Consider the following 26,700-nt stretch of genomic DNA (forward strand, 5'->3'; position numbering starts at 1 on the left):
TGTTTTGCCTCAGTGTGGTAGGATCAGATCGGGCTTAATTCTCACACTGTTTCTGGTGTTGTCCCCTGTAGGGTTATGGGTCAGTGAGGGACGTCATGTCTCATAGTAAGGCCGGCCATGTGGTCCTCTCTGTGGACTGTCTGCTCTAATCGGGATGGGTTTGTTTTCATTCTTCAGTTGCAATCTGTCACTTTCTGAGAGAGGAGCCTTTTCTGACCACACCTTACACAAGTGCCTCCCTTATTTTTTATTATGCATGTTTGTGGTTCTTGGTTGTCCTGAGTTACAGGGTAGAACTGTTCCATAGGGTTTTCTTGGCCATATTCCACACAGCTGCTGGCTGGATTTGAACCACCAACTTTTAAAATTAGCAACCAATCACAAACCATTTGTTCTATCCATACTCTATGTTATTTTCTTCCTAAGGAATCACCATTTCATCATTAAAATAAATATGTATTTACCCAAGACTTTCTAAACCACTTAAGGGTAAGGACTTTTTGTCTCTCATGGTCACTGTGTTGAATACCTAGCACTTTGCAAATATTGTTGTTATTGCTAGTTTCTGTGAAGTTGCCCCGAGTCATGGAGGCCCCACGTATAGTCAACCTGCTCTATAGGGCTTTTTCAAGACTGGGATCTTTCATAAGCCATCACCAGGGCTGGACCTTAACCACTTATGCATTCAATAAAGGTGCTGAATGCTAAACTAATAACTTCATATTGGGTCTTACTCAGAAGCCCTGGTGGTGCTGGGCGTTACGCTTGGGCTGCTAACCACAAGGCCAGCAGTTTGCAACCACCAGCTGCTCCACAGGAGAAAGAAGGGGCTTTCTACTTCCATAAAGAGTTAAGTCTCTCAGACTCACAGAGGTAGTTCTACTCTGACCTATAGGATCACTATAAATTCGCATCAACATCAGCAGTGAGTTTGGCTTGGGTTTGGGGTATTGTTGTAAAATATTTAATATAACAAAGACAACAGAGAACCTACTGTGTTAGGCATCATGTAACACATACATACACCTTGCATGAGAAGATATATAGCAAGGAGACTGAGAATTAAATAAGCAGAATTTAACAAAAATCAAAAACATACCTTTCCAAAGGGTACACTAAACAGTAAATAATTATTATTTTAAAATATTATTTTTTCCAGGACAGAATCCATTTAGAAATATAAATAGAGATTCTGATAGTCTCTTCTCTGTATAAAGATGTATACACAAAGAGTTCCCTAGAATTCATGCTCAAACTACTTACAATTAACATTTTCAGAAATGTCTCATAATAAAACTATCTAGTGACATCTTCCCAGTCTGCAGATGACACTATAGCAATAGAAGTACAATGGTGCAAGATTTTGTATGTCCAGAAATACGGAAAATAGCTTCTACGTAGGAAAAAAATAAGGGAATGCAGTAATGGAAAACTAATTCAAACTACAATTATCAGATGAGGTGCTCTAAGCTACCTGTTACAGGAAGGAAAGGGGTTCAGAGTTCCTGGGCTATATCCTGAATTCAGCTACAAATAGGCAACAAAATCTGGCTGTTATTATGAAAACCCTGGAAACACAGAACACATTATCCTAACCTTGAACAAACCAAAGTGTATCTGTACCTAGATTAGAATGTACAGTTCTGGTCATCATAGCACAGGAAGGGCAAAACAGACAGAGAAGGCCCAGAGAGGTTTTCAAAAGGCCCAGAGACAGAGGGCCTTCTGTATGTGAGATTTTTTTTTAATAAAGAAATACAGATATATAAAGCATACTTTAAAAGAAACAAAAGGGATGAGAAATGGTAAATTAAAAAAATAAAATAAACTTCAGCAGCAAATCTTAGAGGCCACAAAGTAGACCAAAGTCTAAAGAATAAAGTATATATATATTTTTTAAATCCCTACTGCCAATCAATTGATTCCAACTCATAGTGATCTTTATCATTTTATTGGAGGTTCGTACAACTCTTATCACAATACATACATACATTGTGTCAAACACATTTGTACATTTGTTCCCATCATCATTCTCAAAACATTTGCTTTCTGCTTCAGCCCTTGGTATCGGCTCATTTTTACCCCTCCCTTCCCCCTCCATCACAGCGATCTTAAATAGGGTTTCTGAGGTTCTGAAAATCTTCAGATACAGAGAGTTTCATCTTTCTTCTGTAGAGCAACTGATGGATTTGAACCACCGACCTTGCAGTTAACAGGATAATGTTTACCCAAGAGTGTTATTGGGACTTCTTTTCATTTTTAAAGCCCAGATTCAAGAGTCAGAAAGAGAAGAACTCTGAATTTTCATCCCACACAGTTTAGCTGTGTGGCCTTAGACAAGTTATGTAACTTCATCGAGCCTCACTTTTCCCAACTGTACATAACCAATTTAAAGAAAGAGGATGAAGACATATACACTGCCTGGCACAAAGTATATACTTACTTTTCAGAAGCTATAATTTTTATTAGAACCAATAAAAATTGCCAGTTTACGATCCAGTTCAGTATTTAAAAACCAAAAACCTCATTACACAGGTGGGAAGTACAGAGTGTAATAAAATAACTCAAAGATAATCTAAAAAAAAAAAAACCTTAAGAGGTGCCACTTCCATAAAAACTCCTAAGAAATATGAATTTGGGGGAACATAGTCCTAGATTTTGAAGGTGACATTTTCATGCCTTCACCTCTATAAACAGTCCTTTGGAAAGTGGTAAAATACAGAATTATGGGCTAGATGATGTGGCCAACCCTGTATGACATTCTTAAATTACTGAGCTAAGTATTGATGTAATTTAATCCTTCAAATACTCCCCTGAGACTCTATTATTTTACAGTAAAATGAGATCAGTCTCCATTTTACAGATGCAAAAACTGAGGCTGTGAGGTTGTCACCCAAGGCTACAAAGCTAGTTAGGTGGAGTCTACATCTGAACCCAGTTGAGCACCCTCTAAGCTACTAGGATGGGCTGGCTGCCTCCCGCTCTGCTGTATGAGAGGTTGGGTATTAGGTATGCCAAAACAAGGTGACAGGAATACACAATAAATGTTAAAAAGGTGGCCTATAAAGATGACTGAGACCTACTAAAAATAAAATGCATATATATCCCAAAAAATGTGGCCTGCTAGGACCAGTCCAGCCAAGCTCAGATTTAGGGTGGCCGCAAGAATGAATCATTATAAAATGACTGATAAATGGGGGTCGGGGTAAGCGATGGGGTGACAAGTATACTAGAAGGAAAGCCTAAAAACCTCTAGCTATCTTAGTTCTATGGTAATAAAGTACACAAAAACAGAAAATGTATCAGAATACTAACTGGTGAGATTATATGTAATTCTTATTCTCTGCTGCATATTTTCTTAATTGGGCAATTTTTTTATATAAAGAACATTGATTACTTTCATAATTGGGAGAAAAACATAAAAACAAAACTGCAGAAACTTTCACTCTTTATTTACTTCTGATTGTGTAATTTGTTGCAATGAGAATGTATTACTTTCGTGATTTCAAAGATATTTTAAAAATAAATAGATCTAGGCTGTTAGAAAAAATACTAAGTAAATTACATGCAAATACCAAAGCAAAAACATGAATGTGACGCAAAGCTAAGCAAAACAGGCGCTGCAGTTTGTTGGAAAGAACTCTAGAGAGGCATTTTCGAGACTTGGCTTCATCGGTAATACACACCGCAATATGGATGAATCTCAAAAACTTTATGTTGAATAGAAGAAAAAAACAAAGCTAAACTCACTGCCACTGAGTCAATGCTGACTCAGCGACCCCCTGTAGGTTTCCTAGGTTGTAACTGTTTACAGGAGTGGACCCAGTCTTTCTCCCGTGAATAAAAGGTGGACACAAAAGAGCACATACTACCTGACTTGAGGACAGGCAAAATTACTATTTGGAGGCAGAACCCAGCACAGGGGCTATCTAAGAAGAGTGGGGGGTGACTGGAAGGGGGTACTCTAGGAGGGAATACTGGGGAGTTTTGAAAATGTTCTAACTCTTGATTGGGGTCTTAGTTACAATGTTTATATATGTCAATATCCATCTAATTACACACTACGTTCTACACATCCTACTGTATGTAAAATTTAACCTTTAAGACAGTTTATTTTTGTAATTGCTTTAATAAATCTTTTTTTTTAATTTTCAGCGGTTTCATTTACTAGTTGACTAGCTCTGAGGAAGTTACTTTATCTATTCTGAATCTGTTTATTTCGGTGGTAGTCTCCTCCGTTCCATGCAGCAGACCAGGGGTTCTATTCTGGGACAATGTACCTCCAGCACAGCCTGAGGCTGTCGGGGAAGGCTTGCATGTTGTCATGAAACCGAATAGGTTTCAGGTAAATGTCTAGTTTAAGACAGAGTAAGGAATCTGACGATCTGCTCCTTAAAATCAACAAATGAAAACTCTAGAGCAAACGATAAATGCAGGAGGGTGGGGGGGAGCACTAGAACTGATGATGATGATGTACACACAAGTTTTTAAAAGGAAATTTAACCATGGAAGTATGATATGTGAACATTATATCAAGAAAATTACTAAAAAGAAACCAAACTTGACCAATGGTTACATGGGTGAAGGAGAAAGAGGTGTTGCTTAGGGTGGTGGAATAATTTGTAAAAGGGTATCAATAATGTGGGGAGAGGGGGGAGCGGGGAGGGAGGGGAGAAAAGAGGACCTGATGCAAAGGGCTTAACTTAAGTGGAGAGCAAATGCTTCAAAAATGATTAGGGCAAAGAATGTACAGATGTGCTTTATATAATTGATATATGTATATGTATGGATTGTGATTAGTTGTATGAGCCCCTAATAAAATGTTAAAAAAAAAAAAACAACTATTGGAAAGTAAAAAAAAAATATGTTTGATACATTTGATGCCTGGATTGTTATAAAAGCTGTAAGAGCTCCCGATTTTTTTTTAATGGGAAAATAAACACCCAGTAAATGATTTCAAAATAAAAGGTATCAATAATGGTTGTACAACATGAAGAGTATACTCAATGGCACTGAACTACCCATATACAACTTGTGGAATTGGAGAATATTTTCTTGTGTATAATTTTGCCACGTTTAGAAAAAAAATAATTACATGAATAACAGATAATAACAGTAAGTTCAAGGAAGATGATGTTCTAAAATTGAATGTGGTAATAATTGTATAACTCTTCTTGATATGCCTGAATTATTGAATTGTATCATGTGGAAGAAGTGCAAATAAAACTGTTAAAAACAAAAAACCTCTACAAAAGTCATAATGGTTCAATTCTGAATAAGATTGCCATAAATCAGGAGTCAAGCAATCACCACCAACAAAAAGATCTCTTTTTCATTTCAAGTGCTAAGACATGAACAACATAATACAGATCCAAATGGGAGCACCATGGCTCACAAATCATCATCCAATGAACACTACATTCACAGGGAAAGTGGGAGCAAGGTTGTTTCCACAGATGCTTCTGGTATAAGAAATACTATTCTGTAAAGATGACCGTTATTCTCCAGGGGCCTGTCAACAGGTGAATGGATAAATTATGGTGCATACACACAATAAACTACTATTTGGCTAGTAGGTGAAATTAAAGCTGATACCTGCTATAGTATGGGTGAAGCTTAGAGAGTATGCTGACTAAGTCAATCCCCAAAGAAACAGCATACAATTTCATTCACATTAAAGAGTTTCCTGAAGCAAGAGAGGAGATTATCAGTCGGGCTGTGGAGAAAGCTTGCTGACGGCAAGGGTACCGCTGCCTGCTCTCCTATTTGGGTCAAAATCTGAAGCACAAGAGATTTGGTTGCTATGCGATCTGGTTGCTGCTCATTTCCATGGCCAGGACTGAACCACTTGGAACTGTTTGAAGTCCTGCTTACACCAGAAATATCCCCTGAAGTCAACTTAAATCCAGTAAAAAAGTCTTCCTTGAGCATTATGATCTTTTATGAACTATCTACATGAGAACAAATTCACAACAGCAACTCAAAAGATGAGATGGGAACCTTAGTGGGCAGTGAATTTCTATTATAAGGAGGGAGGACCAAGTGAGAAAAGGCAGTAAAATGGATGTATGTGTAAGCATACAACTCCAAGAATGTAATCAGTACATGTAGAAACTATTTAATTGTGTGTATTCTGTTATGTATATTCTCAAGATTAATATGCTAAATACAATTTACAAAGAAAAATTTTCTAGAGGGAAATCTCCTTACAGTCAGTTCCCAATCAGGAAGGAAAGGGAACAACCAGGGGCATGATCCAGGATGTCAAGACCTCCTTCTACACAGTTAAGCAGAATTTCTCAAGACCTACTTTGAAGGAGAGCTTTTAGACTGAGCACTTGCTCTAACAATCAGGAGAGGAAAAGGTTTCAATTCTAATTACTTCAATAGAGAATTGCTCTTACTATTTTCCTATGTCAATTATAAGGTTTAAATTTCACCATGAGCCAGTATGGCATTGCTGTATGAAAGTCTACAAGTGTGTAAATATATAAATGCATATATCCATTCATATGGAATGAAGTTAACTGCTCCTTCCCAAAAGGGCTACTTACTACAGTCCAAAAACTAGAAACCTAATTTTGTTCAACAGGAATTAATCTTATAACTAAGGGGGTATGGCTCAAGCTTTTTTGTATTTTACCAAAAAAGAAAAATAAGAGTTTGAAAGGTAATAATAGCACCAACACTGTTTTATAGCCTCTCAGACTGTTTATTAGGTTGTAGACATCATGATGAAAGCAATTTTTCTGAGATACTTCCATATCTGAACATTCAAGCATCCAACAATTCTTGTTCCTATTCTTCTCTTTTCTAATTCAATTCTGTTTGATTTCCAAGTTAAGAAGTGTGTTTCATTTGCATAAATAGTAACTATTCTAAGATTCCATTCATAACTATACATTTGAATTCTCCAGAGTACCATTCATAACTTCAAATGGAACAGGAAAAAATAACACTCATTCAACTTCACTTTAATAGTGACTAAGACATGAATGACTATAATGTGGAGGATTGGCCAAAGGAGAGGCGGAGTCCCCAAATGTTACTACTGACCTGTCATTCCTTTTTTAATGCTCAAAGGACCCAGGGACCATTATTACCATGACCAATCTATCACAAAAGTATGCTGAGCTGATGAAGCGAGGCCATTAGCTAAACATGTTTATACAGCATCTATGCTGTGGCCTTAAAAGAGACCTAACCACCACAAAGGTCAAAAATCAGCAATGAACAATCCTAACAAATTCCCTAGAAAAGTAACGTTGGCTAGTTTAGGTGTCAAACTCCACTCAGCTCTGAGCTTTTCCCACAAAGTCTTTTTAGGCAAGGTAGTAATATTCTAAATATTAAGCTGTGGTGGAAATTAAATTTATGTATTATCTGCATAATTAATCCAGCTAACTGTACAGCTCTACAACCATAAAGTTTAAAACAGAATAAAAAAAACAAGGGGGCTCTTTTAAAGTTGGCACCTCTTGTTTTCCTTTCTTTGACAGGCGACTATACAACCAGGTAGAAAGAACAAAGAGAACTCCCATGAGGATGTCTATACTCATTCACTCTCCCACTCTGATAGTGCTTCCCAACAGGGGGCCATCTGACAAGTCTGGAGAGGTTTTTGGTTGTCACAACTAAGGAGGCTGGGATATTACCCCTACCTAGTGGGTAGTCAGCTAAATAGCCTACAAAGCACGGAACAGCTCCAACAACACCAAACTATCTGGACCAAAGTAACTTAAGTGCCAAGGTTGAAAAACTCAATCTGAAGGCTCAAGAAAGACCTACCTCTCAGGCGATATTTAATAGACACCCTGTAAGACATTTTTTCATTTAAAACATGAAAAAATAATCTAGGGTTCATGAGGGAGGAAGGGAAAAAATGAGAAGCTGATACCAAGGGCTCAAGTAGAAAGAAAATGTTTTGAGAATGATGATGGCAACAAATGTACAAATGTGCTTGACACGATGGATGGATGGATGGATTGTGATAAGAGTTGTACGAAACAACAATAAAATGATTAAAAAATAAATATTTGCTGAAACGAAAAAAAAAAACCCACAAATTAGATGAGAAGCCTAAAAGAATGCAACAAATGAACACAGAAGCTATAATTTAAGCAGTATTTGTAATTGTGAATGCTGATCATAAGAATTTTTTTCATAAAAGAATTTTTTTAAAAAGACCAATGCCTTCAGGAGCTCACAATTAGGTGGGTCAAAGAGTTTTCTAGACTTGTTAATTTGGCAAATTTGATGTCAGATTTGACAATGTGGTAAGTGTTTTAACAAAGAAAACACATACAAGAGCCACTCAACTTTTCCATGAGGCCTTCACAGAAGAGATTAAGGGGCCCTCAAAGCACTATGGGTTAGATGTTGGACTGCCAATCGCAGGGTCAGCAGTTCAAATCTACCTGCTGCTCCAAGAGCAAAAGACAAGGCTGTTTGCTCCCATAAAGGTTTACAGTTTCTGAAATCCTATACAGGTTTTGAATTGATATGTAGGCGGTAGGTTAACCCAATTCTGATGGATAAGAAAATATCTTATTTCACAGTCTATATACATTTTCCCAGAGAGCCAGATTTCTTCAGTCAACAAAAAAGCTATGGAGTGCCAATTATGTTCCATGCAGTTAAAGGTTGCACAGTTATGCACAACTACTACTGGTTAAAAGGTTAGTGATTCAAACCCTCCCCAAAGCATCTAGAAGGCAGAACTGATGGTGTGCTTCTGAAAGGCCACAGCCTAGAGAACCTACAGTTCTATTCTGCACACATCACGCTGACACAAGACAAACATGATTCTAAGGCAATTAATTAACCACATGTGTTGCCAACCCAGTAAAATAACAACTTTCTGTTTCTTCCCTTAGCACCACTGTCACTGCCACCAATTTACTCAAATCCCTAAGAATGCCAACTTAGCAACTACTACCCTAATCAGAAATGTCACCCTGAGGACTAAGGTGCACCTAACCCCAGCCATGGTATTTTCAATCACTTCAAATGCATGTGAAAGCTGGATCATGAATGAGGATGGGTTTGATGAATTTGAATCCATGTTGGCAAAGAATATTCCAAGTACCATGTACTGTTAGAAAAACACAAATCTATCTTGAAGAAAATATTTCCAAAATGTTCCTTAGAAGGAAGGATGGTGAAATTTTGTCTCATACTTTGGAAATGTCAACAGGAGATACCAAAACTCGGGGCCATCGAGTCAATTCTGACCCATAGTGACCCCAAAGTACAGAGTAGAACTGCCCCTGTGAGTTTCTGAGACTGTAAAAAGTCTCGTCTTTCCCCCAGAGCAGCTGGTGGGTTCGAATTGCTGACCTTACAGTTAGCAGTCCACACATACCCCACTATGCCACCAGGGTTCCTCAGGAGAAACTGGTCTCTAAAACAGGGCACCATGTGGGGTAAAGTAGAGGGACAGAGAAAACACGAAGACCCTCAACAAGAGGCACTGCTACAGTGGCTGCAACGATGGGCTCAAACATAACTGTGAGGATGGCTCAGGACCCAGCGGGGTTTTCTTCAGTTGTACACAGGGTCACTAAGAGTAGGACGCGACTCAAGGTCACCCAAAACCACCACCTCAACCAACTCTAGTCAGGAAGGCCACAGACTGACTACATTCAACCTCCTGCCTACGTCACCACTCTAGTCAAACTATGGGGCCAGATGTGCCAACTGCTAAGTATGTGGTCCTCTCTTTTCACTTTATGAAAAATCTGTGTCCCCTCCCACTCTACCCAACCTAGGCCAGAACCCCACAGGGATTACTCAACAAATATTTATTGAACATCTGCATTACACTTGTCCAAATAGTTCTCAACAGTGGCTATATATTGAATCAGAGCTCCTGAGCTAGATAGATATGTATACTATTTAAAAGATCGATTAGTAATTCCAGTGCAAGACAAGCTTGATATCCACGTGTTTGGTTTTTCCTGGGGAAAGGGGATTTGTTCTGTTTTGGTTTTGACACTCAGGTCTTTAAGCATTTTAGAATACAAAAAAAGTACAAAACAGTTTCATGACAGGGTATCTTGGAATAAGAGTCTGGCCCACTAATTTATTATCCTTTTGTGCTTATAAAATTGAAGTTAAGAGTGTCTTTATCCCAATCCCATACTGTCCCCACCTCTAACTCCTGATACACTGTCCCTGATACTCATCCTGATATACAGACCCCTTCTCTCTCCCAGACAATAAAGGTAAGTACTGCTCTCAGGAAAGATGGGAGAACTGAATTGAGGAAAGGAGGAGAGATGGAATTAGGCCCTCACACTATGTGATATCCCTCAAATACAAGCTGTAATAGAACTTCCTCTAAAGAGAAGCAATAGTTCTTCACCCTCCAACCATGCTCATCTGCCTTACTCTATAGAAGAATCCAAGAAATACCGTTAAGTGGCCTGCGTTTTGGTAAGTCTGCTTCTACAGACCCTTTGCCATTTAAAGAAACCACAAAGTCATATGGCTAGTAAGCTTGGTTTCTCATATAGCCTCAATTAATCTAAAAATACTCTAAATTAAATGTAGTTTAGTAAACCCCTTACTAAAGCTGAACAAATTGTGGAGGCTTCATACATCAAAAATAAAAAAAACTTCCCCATGCTCCACAGAGCACCGTTGACCACATATTCTAAGGCCACCCAAAAGAAAACTTGCTGTGAGATTCTACAAATGTGATCTACAGAGCCTCGCCTAATTTTAGCCTTTCTGTAAATGACACAATGGAAGGAGATAGTTCTCTGATTGCTACGCAAAAATGATGAGCTCAAGACCCTCTATATTACTATTTTAGAGAAAGAGGAGGATGTTATTCTAGCATCTGAAAAGAAGATCAATGAGGACCTTAGAAAGTTAAGTTTTGGTCGTTCGGAAAAGCGCACACCTGGTACATTTTAGTTAGAGCAAGATTGTTACGTGACACAAACAAGCATCTTCGATGTTAATTCTGGCTTTTAGAGCCTAATTTTGAAATCAGCTTGGTTATACAATACTTTGCCCAGTCACTCTTTTTGTCGTCACGTAAATTTTACCCACAGAAGTCCACAATCCTTAACTTCAATTTCAAAATCCAAAAGGCTGTGAAAACAATTTTTAATATAAATTATTCAGACAGCAAAATCTGATGTGAAATGACATGAGGCTACTTATAGCATTTATTTATCCCAATTGGCACAGACATTCAGGCATTTTACTCCAGAAATTGCAATGTGTTTGATTATGGGGTGCAGCCCCCTGCCTCTCCAGGAAAGGTACAAAACACACAGTCCGTGTACCAAATTATTTTCTAAAATGCCCTCGCTCTCAATTCAGAATCTCATCTGGCCCCAAGAACCTCCCACCCCACCCTCAAGGACTTTAACAAGGTAAGTGTGGACAGGTACAGCCCTAAGGAGACTGTGTTCTCCTTAAACAGAAAATACTGAAAATGAATGCAGACTCTTCACATGCAATAAACTCATTTATTAACTATCACACACATGCCTAGAAAAGGGAGCATTAAAAGACTTTTAACACATGTCAAAAACTCAAACACAACAATTATGTCGTACTTCAAATGAGGGTGATGTGTGCAACACCCAATAGCTAGATCAATTCCTCTTAGGTTGAATCTCACTGATTCAATCACAGTTAAAAAACAGGCAAAGACTAAATTGGTAATTCTGTCAAGAAAGAAATAATTGCCCATTAATAACTTAGCAAAATGTTCTGCTGCTGTTTTGTTGTTGTTTATATTATCTCAAAAAGTGTATGGTTCACAATGATTTCATTCTAGAGAATATATGACTTTTTCAGTGAAAGGGTAGCCTCTCTGACAGGGCCGGGGCCAGCTCACAAAGGTGTTGGAACGGGAAGAAGGCTTTCTCAGTCCCTTCCTTCCTTCCTCCTTTAGTCGCAGTTTTCTGGTTTTAGAGTTTCAAACAAAGAAATCCATATTGGCTCCACAGCTAAGAAACGCCCTCCTTTCTCAGCAACTTCCTCTCCAATGTTCTTCCCCACCATTAACATACTACCATTTTGATTAGCCAGAAGCGCCAAGATTTGGAAAAAGGAAGGACTGTTCTTTGGGGTGTCCAATGACCTCCTACGTCAGGGCTCACAATCTTTGCCCTTCTAGAAGACTGATAACAGGCACAAAGAGTGAAGTATTACTCAATCAGAGGCTATCTGTTGAAACTTTCAACCCCAGAACCCAGAGAAAGCACAACTGACAAACAGGAATCTTCTCCCATCTCAAAGACATGTGGCCTTCTTAGGTGGCAGACAGAACAACTTTCTGGGGTGGCACCACCCTGAACCAAGAATCCAGTCAATAGCTGGTGAACTTTCTTCTACTGGCCACCCGGCTAGGACTCCATCTGGGCCCTCTGCCGTTCTGACACAGTTTTCAAAGTGACGTTTACAATTTCCAAGTGATCCTTTCCAATTCACACATGGAGCTCAGGGAGCCTTTTAAAGGCCTATCCAGGGATTACTACCTAACTGGTCTCCATGGGAGAAATCAAGTATCTAGGGCCAACCACCACACAATCTGTGACCAAGCAAACGTTTCCCATTGTTATCTTTTAACTAAAATGGAACAAATAAGAGTGCCGGTGGCACCATGGTAAGTGCTCAGTCAGCAGTCCAAACCCTCCAGTGCCTCTGTGCCTCTGAAGTGACACTTGGAAACTGGGATAGTTCTACCGGGTCCTACTGAGTCAGCAGAGTTGGACTGGACTCCACAGCAATGGAGAGCCGAGTTGGGTTTATCTTTCAGATGGGCGGTCACTTCCTCTTGCTCAATAATTATCAAAGGAAACACCTTAAAGTTGGTAAGCTCCGGCACCTCACTGTGGGACCTTGGGCACGTCACGTAACTCCTTGGAAACTTACCTTTCCCCTCAAAGGTTGCTGTGAAAATTGAAGTAAGTAGCGCACAGTGGGTGCCCCACACATGTTCTCCCTCCTCCACCTCTTCCTCCTCCTCTTTCCCTTACTGACTTCTGGGCCTGAATTCTAGGCACAACCCTACAAGGCTCCAAGGACTGCTTTCCTCTTCGAAAACTTCCCAAGCTCAGGGACAACCTAACCCCACCCCATCATGGTCTGGGAAGCACCCCAACCCCCTTAGCCAACTCTTCTTACTCTGCAGACCATCCTGAACCTACACACACAACGTACACACGCACGCACACCTACAGGTTCTGTGCTCCCCTCTCCCCATGCGCCACCCCACAATTTAGCAGGCCTCAGCCTGGGAAAGAACGCGCCCCAAATCTCAACCCACCACTGGGATTCGGCCGTGGTTTAACAAATGGGAAAAGTGCGGCCCAGAGAGGGAAGTGACTCGCCCAAGGTCACAAAGTGGCAGGAACAGATCCAGTTGGGGCACTTTCGCAGCCCCGCCGAACCGCGAGCCCCCCACCCCGCCCCGCCCAAGTCTCCTGGCAGGGAAGGGGTGGTCTCGGGTCCCCCCCACGCTGCGCTCCCCGAGGGGAGAGGAAAGGAGTGGGGTAGGACGCCACCTCGCGCTGACAGCTCGCCGGGCCTCCGCCGCCGGCGGCAGGAGCCACGGTGCCCACTCCCTGGGGACCCTGCGCGACTCGGGCGGGGCGGCCCGGCCGGGCCTGGCGCCTCACGGCGGGACGGCAGGGCCGCCCGATGGGACTTGTTGCTCACCTGGCCTCGCGCGGGCGCCTCCCGCGACAGAAGGACCGGCCGGCCCCCTCGGCTCCGCCGAGAGTCCGCTCCCGCGGGACGCCTCGCGACCAGCCGCGCAGCCGGACCCCCTCAGCACACTACGCCCCCAGCCGCGCGCCGCCGGCCCGCATCCGCCATTACGCGATTCCCCGCCCTGGGACGCGGCCACACCCCACACGCGGCCCTGATTGGCTCTCTGCCCCAACCGCCCGCGGCTTCCGGGTATTCCATTGGCCTGCGTGACATGCCAGTTAAGCAGCTACGCAAACGACGTAGTCCAGCCCGCCGTCCCGGGAGCTCCGCCCGGGCGACTTCCGCAAACGGAGTAAACAGCAAGGGGCAAACCAAGCCGAGTTTGGGGGTGGGGGTTGGAGATGAAGGTAAATCAGCTCCTAAATTTAAAGAGGGAACATTTCACTATGAGACTGTAAAAACACACACAAAGGGGAATGAAAGATGAATTCTCCTGGTTAGAATTCAAAAAATCAGTGAAGTGGAAGGAAAGGGCCAAACCCATACATTCTCTGTAGCCACCCCGCAAGGTGCAGATAGTCTTGTCTGGACCTCCGACCCCGCAGAAAGTAGGGTGGGGAACCAGAGAGTGAGTCATAGACTCCAGGCAGGCACTGAAGGTTCCACCCATCTGGGCAAGATCTTGGCACCTGAGACTGGGAGCAGGTTCAGAAAACAAACGGAAAAAAAAAAAAAAGAAAGAAAGAAACCAAAAAAACAACCCTTACCCCTATTGACTTGATTCCGACTCATAGCGACCCTGTTAGGACAAGGTAGACCTGTGGAGACTGTAATTAACTCTACAGAGTAGCAGAAAGGCACATTAAGTTGGGTCACTTCATTCTATGGTCCCAGACAACTTCCTGAAGCTGCCTGGGGTTTCGTTTATGCCCTGCTCCAGCCCCAGCGCACCTTACAGACTATAATCGTGTGACAGTTAGCAAGGAGATCTCATTTGGGTTTTTGAGAACAACCCTGAAAGGCTGGTCTTCATTTTGCAGAAGAGAAAACTTGAGTCTCAATGATGTGTGACTTGCCCAGGGTCATTCAGGGAATTGAAACCACTCTTTGTCCTGTGACTTCTGTTTCTGTATTTATCCCTTCCAGACCAGGTGTCCCCTGAGAAAGACTTCTTTTCCATCACCTGAGCATTCCTGAGAAGGTCTTGGGGATGCTCGGATAGCCCCCCCCCCATATCTCTGGTCATCATAGGTTTGGTACAGGCCAACCCTCAGCTACTTGTCAATGACCAAGGCTCCTAGAAACAGTGTCCTTTGGGGTGTGCCTGAACTGGGGTGGCTGGGAGGTGAGTAAAGAATTACAGCCAGTCCAGGACCCATGCAGAATCCCAGATGAGGACACAGAAGCTCCAAGAGGGGCAGTGATACCATTGTGGGCCCTCAGCAGGGCAGCTTCCATGCCAAGTCCTACATCCAGGTCTTACCATTCCCAGACCAGGGCTCTTTTCACGGCAGGATTGTTTTGCCCGGAAGGGCTGGCTTGGCTGGAGTTCTTAGCTCTTTTCCCTCTCTGGAAAAAAAATAAATAAATAAAAGGAAGCCAAGAAAGGATTGGGAGGGGTAGCAGCCTAACATTTTAGAAGGGCAGAATCAGCCAAGCGGGTGTGGCGTTGACCCGATCCTCTGAGGCGACTGAGTTGGTGACCTCTTGGCTCAAATTGGGACATGGGGGCTGACAACCACGGACAATCTCAATCCTGACCACTAGGGTCTTTGGGTGCTCAGCAGAGTGTTATCGTTTGTTTGGGGCTCTCAGGCTAATTAGGGATGGAATCCCAGCTCTGCTTTATAAGCCTTACCTTGACCCTGTGGATGCAAGCATGGGCTCTAACCTGAGGCTGGCAGTGCAGGCCTGGGGCTGTTGGGTTTTCTTCTGTTATGCAGAATCTGTGAGTCAGAACCCAGCCCTCCTCAGCACCACACAACAAGCCCTCACTCCAGAGCCTGGTGATGTGGCAGGAAATCAGTCAACCACTCAAGGCTAACTGACAGATCCTGGGTCTGTATCCACCAGCTGCCTGCTCGTGAGAAAGATGTGGCTGCCTGCTTCCATAAAGATGCCGCGGTTGGAAACCCTATTGGGGAATTCCATTCTAGCCCATAGATTCCCTAGGAGTTAGAATCAACTGGATGACAATGGGTTTGACTTTGAGAGGTGAGGTCAGCCCTCATCTACCTCTCCTCTAAAATGGGGACAACTGGGCATTTTGTGAGAACTGCATGAGTTAATGCAGGAAAAATTAATGAGTTATGTGTGTAAAATGCCTCGTGCTATTGAGTCTTCCTTCCGTGAAATATTGTAAAGCACCCACCACATGCAGGGCGACCTGCCAGGGTAGCGGTGAGCCCAACAGACTCAGACCCTCATGGATTCTACAATCTGCTGAGGAGGAAAGTCATTAAATGATTACACAAAGCAAAATATAGTTAGAAACTGTGATAAGGAACAAGAAGGCAAAATAGAATGCTTATGAGGATCATGGGGGTGGGGGGTCAGAGGAGACTTCCCTGAAGAGATGATGCCTTGGCTGAGTTGGATGAATAGGGCGGAACCAGTCAGCAGGGAAGTGGGGAGAAGTGTTACAGGCCAAGAGAAAGGGTCTGCAGGCTGCTGTGGCCAGTGGCACTGGGGAGTCAGGGGAAACAGAGCACACAGGTCTTCTGAGCCATTTGGGAAGATCATGGTCATTATTGAAGGGAGGGAACCTAGCTTTGAAAGTGAGACTGTTCTCCAGGGGTCTCTGTCCTTTGAGTTCCTGGAAGGAAAAAGCTATGAGGCGGGGCTTTAATCTTGGCTCTGCCCACTTCGAGCGGGCGATGCACCTCTCTGTGCTTCAGCCGTGTTTCTGAGAAACGGGGAGCGAGAATGATAAAGAACCATACGAAAAAATAAAAAATAAAAAAAAAAGAACCATACGAGAGGGGCGAGGATTCGATATAGAAATGCACACAAAGTCTCCTGGACCACGAAAGGCCTTCTATAAATGGGGCTCCATCTTCCCTGTTGGTAGAGAGGCAGAAACATTGGGAGAGAACTGAGGCAGAGAGTTGTACACACACACACACACACACACACAAGAAAGTAAAAACACCACTGCCATCGAGTCAATGCTGACCTGTAGTGATCTGTGAGTTTCTGAGACTGTAACTGTTTATGAGAGTAGAAAGCCCAGTCTTTCTCCTAAGGAGCTGCTGGTGGTTTCGAACTGCTGGCCATGCTGATCACAGCCCAATATGTAACCACTGCCCCACCAGGAATCCTGACCCTAATTATCAAAGGAGACTTTGTGGCCAAGGAGCCTTCCTAGCTGCCTGACCTTGAGCATGTCATTTCGTTTCTCAGCACCTCGGTTTCCTTACCCAAGGCGATTATCATCCTTTCTATGTTCCAGAGCTGTGACGATTAGAGAGATGATGACTGCGAAGCACTTAGAATGGTGCACACCATAAGCTGGGTTGAATGCTAACTCTAATATATATCAATAATAGCTGTTACTGCTTCTACTGGACATGAAGGCTGTGGAGCTATGTTTGAAATTTGGCTGTCAACAAGACTCCATTTCCCCTTTTAGGCAATCAAGATGGACAAACTGCTCTGAGAGGGCGGTGATCTATATCCCAAATAGGAGTAGTATTCTGCACTCTATTGATTTATAGAGCATTGACGGTGGGACAGGCATATGCCAAGTGCTTGATATCCCCTAAGGAGCCCTGGTGGCAGAGTGGTTGATAACTTGGGCTGCTGACAGCAAGGTCAGCAGTTTGAACCCCGCCAGCTTCTCCGAGGGCGAAACATGAGACTCTTCTTCCTGTGAAGATTCACAGGCTGGGAAACCCTACGGAGCAGTTCCCCTCTGTCCTATTGGGTCACTTGATGGCAGTTGGTTCAGTTACATGTATTAACTCGCTGAATCCTTATAACAGTCTTATAAACGAGGTCCATTGTCACCATCTCCACTTTACAAAGGGGGTCAAGGAGACCCAGAGAGATCAAGTGACTTGCCTGAAGTCCCCAGTCAGGAAGCAGCACGGTTGGGATGGAAACCCAAGCATGGAATTTGAGGATGCCGCACTTGAGGGGAAAGCCCCCCTTCTTCTTCTACCCAAGGAGTTAGAGGTGTCACCTGGAGGAGAACTAAGATCAGTCTGCACTAGTAGTGAGTCTCCAGGTTCGACAGGCAGACTCCTGTTCCTTTCCCACCTAGTCTCCAAAGTAACCCCTGCCTATTCACTGTCCCCAGAGGCTGGTGAGAGCAGGGGCCAGACCCTCTTTCTCTGCAAGAGGAAGCAAGCGAGAAAGCCATTTATTTGGAGTCACCAGAACTCAGTCTGAATCCCAAAGCCACCACTTAATGACTCTGTAACCTTGGCCAAGTCACACAGCCTCTCTGAGCGGCTCTGAGAGGGCGAGGACAACCCAGCCTACAGGGCTGCTCTGAGGAGCAGAGGAGGCGGGCCTGCATCCAATGTAAAGGCAGTCTGCACACCAGCCAGTGCCGTTCAGTGTTGCTATGGGGATGGCAATCACTTCTGCCAGCTTGCCCACTTCTGGAAACAGACCTGACTTCTAGCCCCCAGCGCTGCCTTTTATGCCCTGTGTGAGACTCACATAGGCTCGCCTGCCGAGCCTCAGTCTCCTCATCTGTAAGATGGAGTGAGGCGGGCCCATCTGGAAAGCTGCAGAGAAAACCCAATGGGAGGGTACACGGGAAGCCATTCACCAGTTCCTGGTACAGAGAAGCAGGGCAACATCAGCTAAGGGATTCCAGGGAAGAAACAAAGAAGACCAGGGACCAGAAAGAATCACTCTGACACCTTCCCTCCCTCCCTCATTTCCGGGGGAGAGGGGTCCTCTGAACCCAGGAGCATCTCCAAGCCCAGCACCTTCCCTGTGGCATCCTCAGCTCTGGCTGGGGCTACTGCATCTCTGTCTCCACCCCCCACCCCTTTCTTTTCCCTCTCTCTCTCTCTCTCCCTCTCCCTTTCTCTCTCTCTCTCCCTCTCCTCTCTCTAGTCAAACAAGTTCTTCTCCACTGAGCAATCCCAGGAGGCCCTGAACCTCAGTTCCAGCCAAGCTCACAGGCTTTCCCCGCCTCCACATCCTTAATCCACAGCCTTTGCATTTGCCATTCCTTCCACCTGGAATGCTCTCTCCTCCCAGAGCAGAGTGCCTTTGATGGGAAAGAGGGGGTTGCTGGAGGGGAAAGATCTGGAATGATGCTCCCCCACCTCCTCATTCCCCTCCCCTGCAGCCCCCACACTGCATGCCTGACCTCCCCCCTCCCAGCGTGGGGGCTGAGGCAGCTGGGGAGGGGAAGGAGAAGGGGGAGGACTGGTGAAGGGCCCTCTGTGGGGGGTTTTTCACCTGCTCAGAAGAGGCAGACAGAAATGAAAGCTCTGGAAAAACGCCTGCCACTCTACTCCCTGCAGCCCCAGCTTGGTGAAGCCTCCCTGCCTTCCCACGGAGCCATCTTCTTTCTCTCTTCCTCAGCCTCCTGCAGGCAGGTGCCACCTTCTGGGAGCATGGGCAGTGGGGCCAGAGGAGCCTGGGTTCAAATCCCACCCTTGCCGCTTACTCCCAGCGAGGGACCTTAGCAAGCTACTCACCCCACTTGCTAAGGCGCTTAGCAAGTGCCTTACTAGGCGCTTCGCGTCACCTTTTGGTAAAGGGGGCTAGCAGTTGCCTCCAGGCTGCTGTGAGCCTGGAGGTGGTGGATGACGACTGGCGCTGCAGGCTCAGACCTGGAGATAACGACTCTTGACAGCACACACTCACAGCACCTTGCCTGTGTGCTAATATTCTAGGTCATTTCTGGTGGGTTAGATACTATTACTATTCCCATTTTACAGAGGAGGAAACTGAGGCATGGAGGACTAGCTTTACTTGCCCGAGGTTACATAGTCGGTAAGAGGCAAAGTTTCATCTGTGCGCTACCACCCCCACACCGTGGCGTGCCCCCTGACGGTGCCATGATTATTGTCATTACGATGTGTTTGTACCTGTACCTTACTGACTCTACGTCCTCAGTAAGTACATGTTATTCTCCATCCTCCCACCTTCAACATCCTGCCTGCATTCTACCTCCTCCGTGACATCTTCCAGTCTATTTATTTGACAACCAGAAGTGAAGTAGTGGCTGGCTCTAGCCAGGCCTGTACAGGACACTGGAGCCCCAGGGATCAGACTCATCCAGGCCCTGCCTTCCTGAGGCTCCCACTGTGATGAGAGAGAAGACACAGAAAACAATTGACAATAATATAAGAGAGCTTAGTGGCCCTGCAGTAGCAACTGGGAGCTCACAGAAGCAGAGCTGAACTCAACCAGAGGCTGGAGATGGTTTAGTGAGGGCGGGGTCATTTGGACAGGGTCTTGAAGGGTGAGTATGAGTTCCTCAAACCAAATTATAAAGTGGAGACCTAGAATAGGTCTACATAAGAGGGAATAGGTGCACAAAGGCTGGAGAGCAACATGTCTAGGGTTAGTTCTGTGTCAGGTCCTATATCTGGTACTTTGGGTACAGAAATGGGTAAATATGAAAAAATAATAATAAATTATCAAGGGTTCATGAGGGAGGGGGGTAGCAGGGGGAAATGAGCTGATACCAAGGGCTCAAGTAAAAAGAAAATGTTTTTGAAAATGATGATGTACTTGACACAATGGATGGATGGACGGATTGTGATAAGAGCTGTCAGGGTCCCCAATAAATGATTTTTTAAAATGGGTATATATTAACTAGGTCCTCAGGGAGTTTAACAGACTTGGGTAAGGGAGGGGAGCCAACAAATAAAACAGAAGTGTAGGAGCCCTGGTGGTGTAGTGGTGCCGAGTACAGCTGCAATCTGCATGGTCAGCAGTTCGAAACCTTCAGCAGCTCCAAGGGCAAAAGACTGGGCTTCTACTCCCGTAAACAAATGCACTCCTGGAAACCCACAGGCGTCGCTATGAGCCAGCATTGATGGATGGCAGCGAGTTTGGAGGTTGGTCGTTATGACAAGAAAGACCAAGAGGTGCCAAAGGAGATTCACCGAGAAATCAAAAGCTATCTGGAGAGATCAGTAGAAGTTACTCAGAAGCGTGGATGTCGACACTGAGAAAGATTGGAACCAGATTATGTCACCTATTGCCGCCCAACCCGTGTATAAATGCAACAAAGTATACTAACAACCAGACCAGAATCTCAGGGGACACCAAGGTCAACGGGCATCTCATAGTTCACATCTCCATCCTATTTGGTGATTAACAAATGGTGTCTTAGAAGCTCATGAATGACCATCTAAGGGGCAACTTTGGGGCTTTCCCCATCCAGAGGTCCATGGAGTGACGGGGATTGAGAGACACTCGGAAACCATTAGTCTGTGGATGAATGGCCTGTGCAAACCGGTCTCCACAACCCTGAGACCAGAAGAACTAGATGGTGCCCGGCCACCCCTCCCAAACTGCTCTGAAAAGGATCCCATTAGAAGGCCCTGAGTAGGAGAAAGATGTGAAACAGAACTCAGAAATCATAAAAGAAACCAACCTTTTTGGTCTCTGCTCACGGGACCCCCAAGACTATGCTTCTTAGTCACCCTTCAGATCTGGAACTGAACTCTACACCCCACCCAACACCCCCTGCCGCAGAGGCCCCTGTTAGCACAACCAGCCATTTCGGTGCAAAAGGACAACCTTTACCCCAGGACAGAAAGTTTGGGAAGAAGGAGGACAGGAAACAGGAAGCACAGGGAGGACGTGGGATAAGCGATGGTCCCTTGAGGGGGTGGCAATGGTTGAGCTGAAACAAAATGCAACACTGTAACAACCCACTCGGGAAACCTTCCCCCAGCGCTAACAGTAGAGGGTAATACGGTAACAGTGATAATCCGGAAGCCATCTGGAACCCCAAGGAAGGCCTGGTGTTTCCCATGAACACTGCTTCATGTTTTTTTTTTTTCCCCACAATGACTGGTTCATGTTTTTGTTCAATGATCAGACATCAAATTACTTGCAAAACATTCTTTAGTGCTCCTGCTCTGCTGGACCTGCTTGCGCAGCTCTTGGGGAAACCGGAACAGTCAGAGGGCGCTGTCAGGGGAGAGGTGGGGGAGGTGTTGTCAGGGAGTAAAACACCCCAAGTCTTTGAGTCCGCCCTGAGTCACAGTGACCCTGGGGGTGTCAGCGGAACTGTGCTCCCTAAGCAGTTCAAGAACTGATTTTTCCCCCGTGGATGTAGGCTGCCAGGCCTTTCTTCCAAAGTGCCTCCGGACGGAGGGCAACCACCAGCCTTTCAGTTAGAGCAAGCCTGCACACATTTCATTGGCAAAGGTCCAGAGGCCAGAGAAAAGCCAGCGCCCTGAGGAACAGGCACATCCACCTTCCACCGATGCTGCAAGGTAGTGAGGAGGGTCAGGTGAGGATGGAGGGGTTTGCACTGGATTTTGGGGACACTGGGGAGGCAAAAGAGGATTTTCACAGGGAGCTGTCATCCTCTGATGTTCCTCTTGCAAGATCACGGAAGGTTTCTGAAGACCTGTGTAAGGGGCGAATGCACTCATTCACGCACCCATGCAAAATCAACACAAAGCCATTTCCCATGCCTACTCTATGCCAGGCCGGGCGTCTCTGGCAGCTGGTGGGGAGCCCGTCGGTGGGTTGTGGAGTGCCACCCCTGCTTGGACTATGAAAGTGGATGCCAAGCCCTGGGCAGCACCATGAAGGCACAAACGCCGTGGAGCCGGTGGGTTCAAAGTAAAACATCCTGATCCTTAGAAGGTGGCCAAGTGGGCAGAGGGGCAGGCTGCAGCCACCTCCACAGCGCCACCCCTGGGCTGGCTCAGCCCTGCTTGGCCTCACAACCCGTCTTCGCCTGCCTCCCAAAGCCAAGCACACCCTGGAGGAGAGAGATGGGGGCCAGCCAGGCTTCTCCCCCCAGCCTTCCTGGCACTTGGAGCCAACCCCGCTGAGGAGCCAGAGCTTAGAGAGAGGGATTAAGGAGCTCCTTGCTTTTTTGCCTAAACCATGGCTGCATTCTCTCTCCCTCCCTCCCTCCCTCTCTTTCTTTTAAAGAAAAATGTTCCTGTACAGGCACCCAGAGGCTGTTGGAGAACCGGGAAAACAAGCCAAGAAACAAGAGAGGAAAGAGACCACGCCTTGCCTGGCAGATTCCTAATGGCCCAGGAGACCTGAGGCTTTACAGTGGGAGGCGGGAGGGGGCTGGCTCGGGTGGGAGGGAAGGGCAGGCCGAAGGACAGCCACTTGCTGGCCGGTGACCTTGGGCGGGCTGCTGCCTGCTTCCCTCTGGTGAGAATGGGGAAGAGGGAGGCAGGGGCAGGGTTGGCCCCGGCTGAGGTCACAGGAAGGCCCCTTCCAGCCTGAAACAGGATCTCGGGATGTGGGGCCTGCCAACCTGCAACGACCCTGGGCCAGCCCAGATGAAAGGCTGCCTGTCCCCAGTTTCCGGACCCCCAAGGCCCCAGAGCCTCAAACTCTGAGGGCAACAAAGCTGCCGCAGCTGACTGAAACCAGTTGCTACCCACCTCCGACCCCACTTTAGGTCATCCCAGCCTCCCTCTCCCAGTTTACAGAGGACACTCTGGGCCCAGAGAGGACTGGTGACCTGCCTGAGGTCACACAGCAAATTGGAGATTGAGCCAAGACTCACCACAAAGCTTTCTTGCCTTTTCCAGAAACTGGCTTGCCTGGGGGCTTACCCTAGGGAGTCAGAGAGACCCACGGTTGGGGAGCTATGTCTGTTTAAAGTCACACTCTTTTTTTTTTTTTTAAAGACAGAAAGTTCCTGGGCCCTGCCCTGAGCCTGGACTTGCTCTGCTGGCAGGGGAAGGAATGCAGTCCTGGCCGCCACTGCTGCCGGTGGCCAGCACCACGGTCTCAGTTCCTACCGCCCCCGCCCCAGCAGGCTAAGGGACAAAGGCCTCTTCTCAGGCTTGTCTCCTCCAGCCCCTGGAGCAGTGGGTGGAGCCTGGGCAGCAGAATCCATCACTGGCCAGTGAAGCCTGGGTGTTTTCGCTCTGGGCCTCGGTATCCTTTCTGGAAAATGGAGGCAAAGTATCTCTTGGTGTTATTTTGAGGCCCCAAGGAGGCCATGTGACAAACACTGACCGCATGATACCTCCTGCTGCCTGACGGTTTGCCTATTCCTGTCCCCTCTGTCCCCAGGAGCCTCTCTCCCACCCTCCTGCTTCAGCTGTCCAGCCCCCACTCACTCTGTTCAGCTCCGGGCTCCAGCCTGGCTTCGGGAAGCTCTCCCTCACCCTGCAGACTCCACTGATCCTTCAGGGTATTTATCATTGTTGTCATTAAGTAATTAATTTTGTAATTGGATCTGTCTCCCCACTAAAATGTGAACTCCGTAATAATGACAGCTAACCTCGGATGTTTACCTGGTGCCAGGGCTCTGCATGTGTGAACCCATTTACTTCACGCAGCCGGCACTGTTAGCACCCCATCTTACAGACCAGGAAACCGAGATGAATGGAGAGGGTCCATGAACTGGCAGGATGTCATCTAAAGCCGCCAGGAGACTGCGGCAGGACTCAACCCAAGTAAGCTGTCAAACCAGGAATCAAATCCAGAGCCCACCTGGCGCTCTCCATTCCAGCACCCAGGAGGCAGGGCCCCCTGCTGCCTGCTATAGGCCCAACATCTGCACACAGGAAGGGACCCCTGGATGGGGAATAGGTGGTGCCTGCGTGCACATGAATGTGGGGAGAAGCAAGCCCTTTCCAGGGTGTAAGGCACACTGGTGTGCCAGCGGGGACCGGCGCAGGGCTGCCAACGGCAAGGTCAGTGGTTCAGAAGGACCAGCCGCTTTCCTTAGGAGAAAGAGGCTACCTGATCCTGTGAGACTTACAGCCCCAGGACCCTCGGTAGGGTCATTGTGTGTCCAAGCTGACTGAAGGCAAGGGGGTTGGTGTCTGGAGGAGCTAGTCTTGCCTGGGTGCACGGCATGTGGGGCAGTGCCATGAGAAAGAGGTCCCCAGGGCCCAATTACCCGGCTTCCTTCAGGAGCAGATAAGCCAAAAGCCTCCTGGACCCCTCTCGCCACTTGATCTGCCAGAACCAATCAGCCGCCAGGTTCTCCTCTGTCTCCCCCATGCACCCCTTTCCCCACACTTCCACCCTCATCATTCCCCTATTCCTGCAGATTCCTGTCTCTTCGAGGTAGGCCTGCGAAAACAGAAAGCTAATTATGCGTGTCACCCCTCTGCACTCCTCCCCGTATTAATGAACCTCCCATAGCTCCCCTGTGCTCTCTGGAGAAAGCCCACACTCCCTATGGAGGCCTCCTCCCACCACCTCCTGCCTCACCTCTCATCCCTTTCCCCCACATGCACTGTGCTTGGCAGAATGGGAGAACATGAAAGTAGACCGCCGTAGGTTCAAGTCCGGGCTCCACTACTCACCTGCTGTGGCATTTTCAAACAAATCTGCCCCCTGTCTGGAAAAGGGGCATAATTCGAATCCTGCTAAGAGTCACTGTGAGGACGAAATGAGCACATAAAACACCTGACCCTCTCAGAAGTCACTGCGCGTCTCATACTCTCCTCAAGAGCACTCCTTGCCCGGCTCAAACGCTACCCGTCGAAAAGAGCGTGGATCTGCTATCCAGGCTCCCTTCCCCCAAGCAAAATCATTACCCAACGGCACATCGCACCTCTAGAGAGCACTTAACCTCCCTCCGCATACATACTCACTGCCATGGAGCCGATTCTGACTCAGGGCGACCCTATAGGACCGGGTAGCACTGTCCCTGTGTGTTCTGAGACTGTAACTCTACCCGAGTAGAGCCGTGGCCCCAGCTTTCTCCCAAGGAGCGGCTGGTGGTTTCAAACTGCTGTCCTTGCAGTTAGCAGCCCAGTGGTAACCACTATGCCACCAGGGCTCCTAGAAAGCACTTGTAATACTTTATAATAGATTATTGTTGATGACGTATGTACCTCTCCTTCCCCCCCACTCCTCCAAGAGTTCCCCTGGAGGCAGGGGCAACACCCTGTCAGCCCTAGCAGCACCTGGCACCCAGCAATGCTCAGTAAAGGTTGGGTGACCTGAACAGTCACCACTTAGAGCACCTTTCCCCGGGCGCCCAGCAGGGAGGGGGCATGGGCTGAGCCATGCCACAGCTGCTCGCCCGCCCGAGGAGAGTACCAGAGAAGCTCTGGTGCAGGTATATTGGTACGTGTGTGGGAGGAGGAGTGGGTGGAAGAACCTCCTGACCTCTGGGTTCTGGCTTCCCAGTGGGACTCCTGAGCCCTCCGAGGAAGGCAGAGGGAAGAGGAGGTGAGGAGGCCCAGTGGCTGAGAATGGGGTGAGGTGCAGTAGGCACTGGGGCGTAGGAGGGCGTTGGCAGACTCCACTTCCTCTAAGACCAGGGCTGGGCCAGGCAGGACAGGGCCCCGCCTCACCTTGGCACCTGGATTAAGTGACTTTTCAAGTTGTAAAACTACATCTTGATTTGCAAGGGAGCAGAATCCAAGCCTGGCCTTCCTTGTCTTGGTGCTGGGCAGAGGGAGGTTATGTGGGGGGTGGGGTGGGGGGATGTTTCCCTCTCTTCCTGTGTAGGTAACCATCCACAATCCGGGGTCCAGCAGAAATGGTAACTCTGGATTTTGCAAACCCTGGGAAGATCACTCCAACCCCAACCATGCTTCAGTGGTGGCCACACCCCTTACTGAGAGCCCTTCTCAGCTGCCCAGTGCCCTAGGGGTAAAGTCCCTCACTAGTCACCCCATCGCCAGCCCACAAAGGCCCTGGCCCAGCCCACCTCCCGGACGCGCTCTAGCTTTTCTCTCTCCCATGGCCGCTGCTCCTCCCGGCCTTTTCTCAGTTCTTCCAGCACACCCGGTTTCTTCCCTCCTCGGAGCCTTCACACATGTGTTTTCTGTGTCTTGAATGTGTTTCTCGGTTGATTTTGTTTTATGGCCAGAGCTTTTTATGTCCAAAGAAATCTTTGCCTTTGCCAGTGTC

At 46.6% G+C, this 26,700-nt stretch overlaps 1 protein-coding gene across 1 annotated transcript in view; it reads right to left on the reverse strand.

The window, feature by feature from the left end:
* The window catches only part of WASF2 (WASP family member 2), a 90,201-nt gene extending 76,339 nt beyond the window's left edge, over positions 1 to 13,862 (reverse strand). Inside the window, exon 1 of the mRNA XM_075552981.1 lies at positions 13,687 to 13,862. The gene's annotated coding sequence lies outside the window, so the exon portion shown is untranslated. The remainder of the gene's footprint in view (positions 1 to 13,686) is intronic.
* Positions 13,863 to 26,700: the final 12,838 nt, after the last annotated feature.

This window comes from Tenrec ecaudatus, chromosome 1, assembly GCF_050624435.1.
Source record: "Tenrec ecaudatus isolate mTenEca1 chromosome 1, mTenEca1.hap1, whole genome shotgun sequence".
Taxonomy (NCBI): domain Eukaryota; kingdom Metazoa; phylum Chordata; class Mammalia; order Afrosoricida; family Tenrecidae; genus Tenrec; species Tenrec ecaudatus.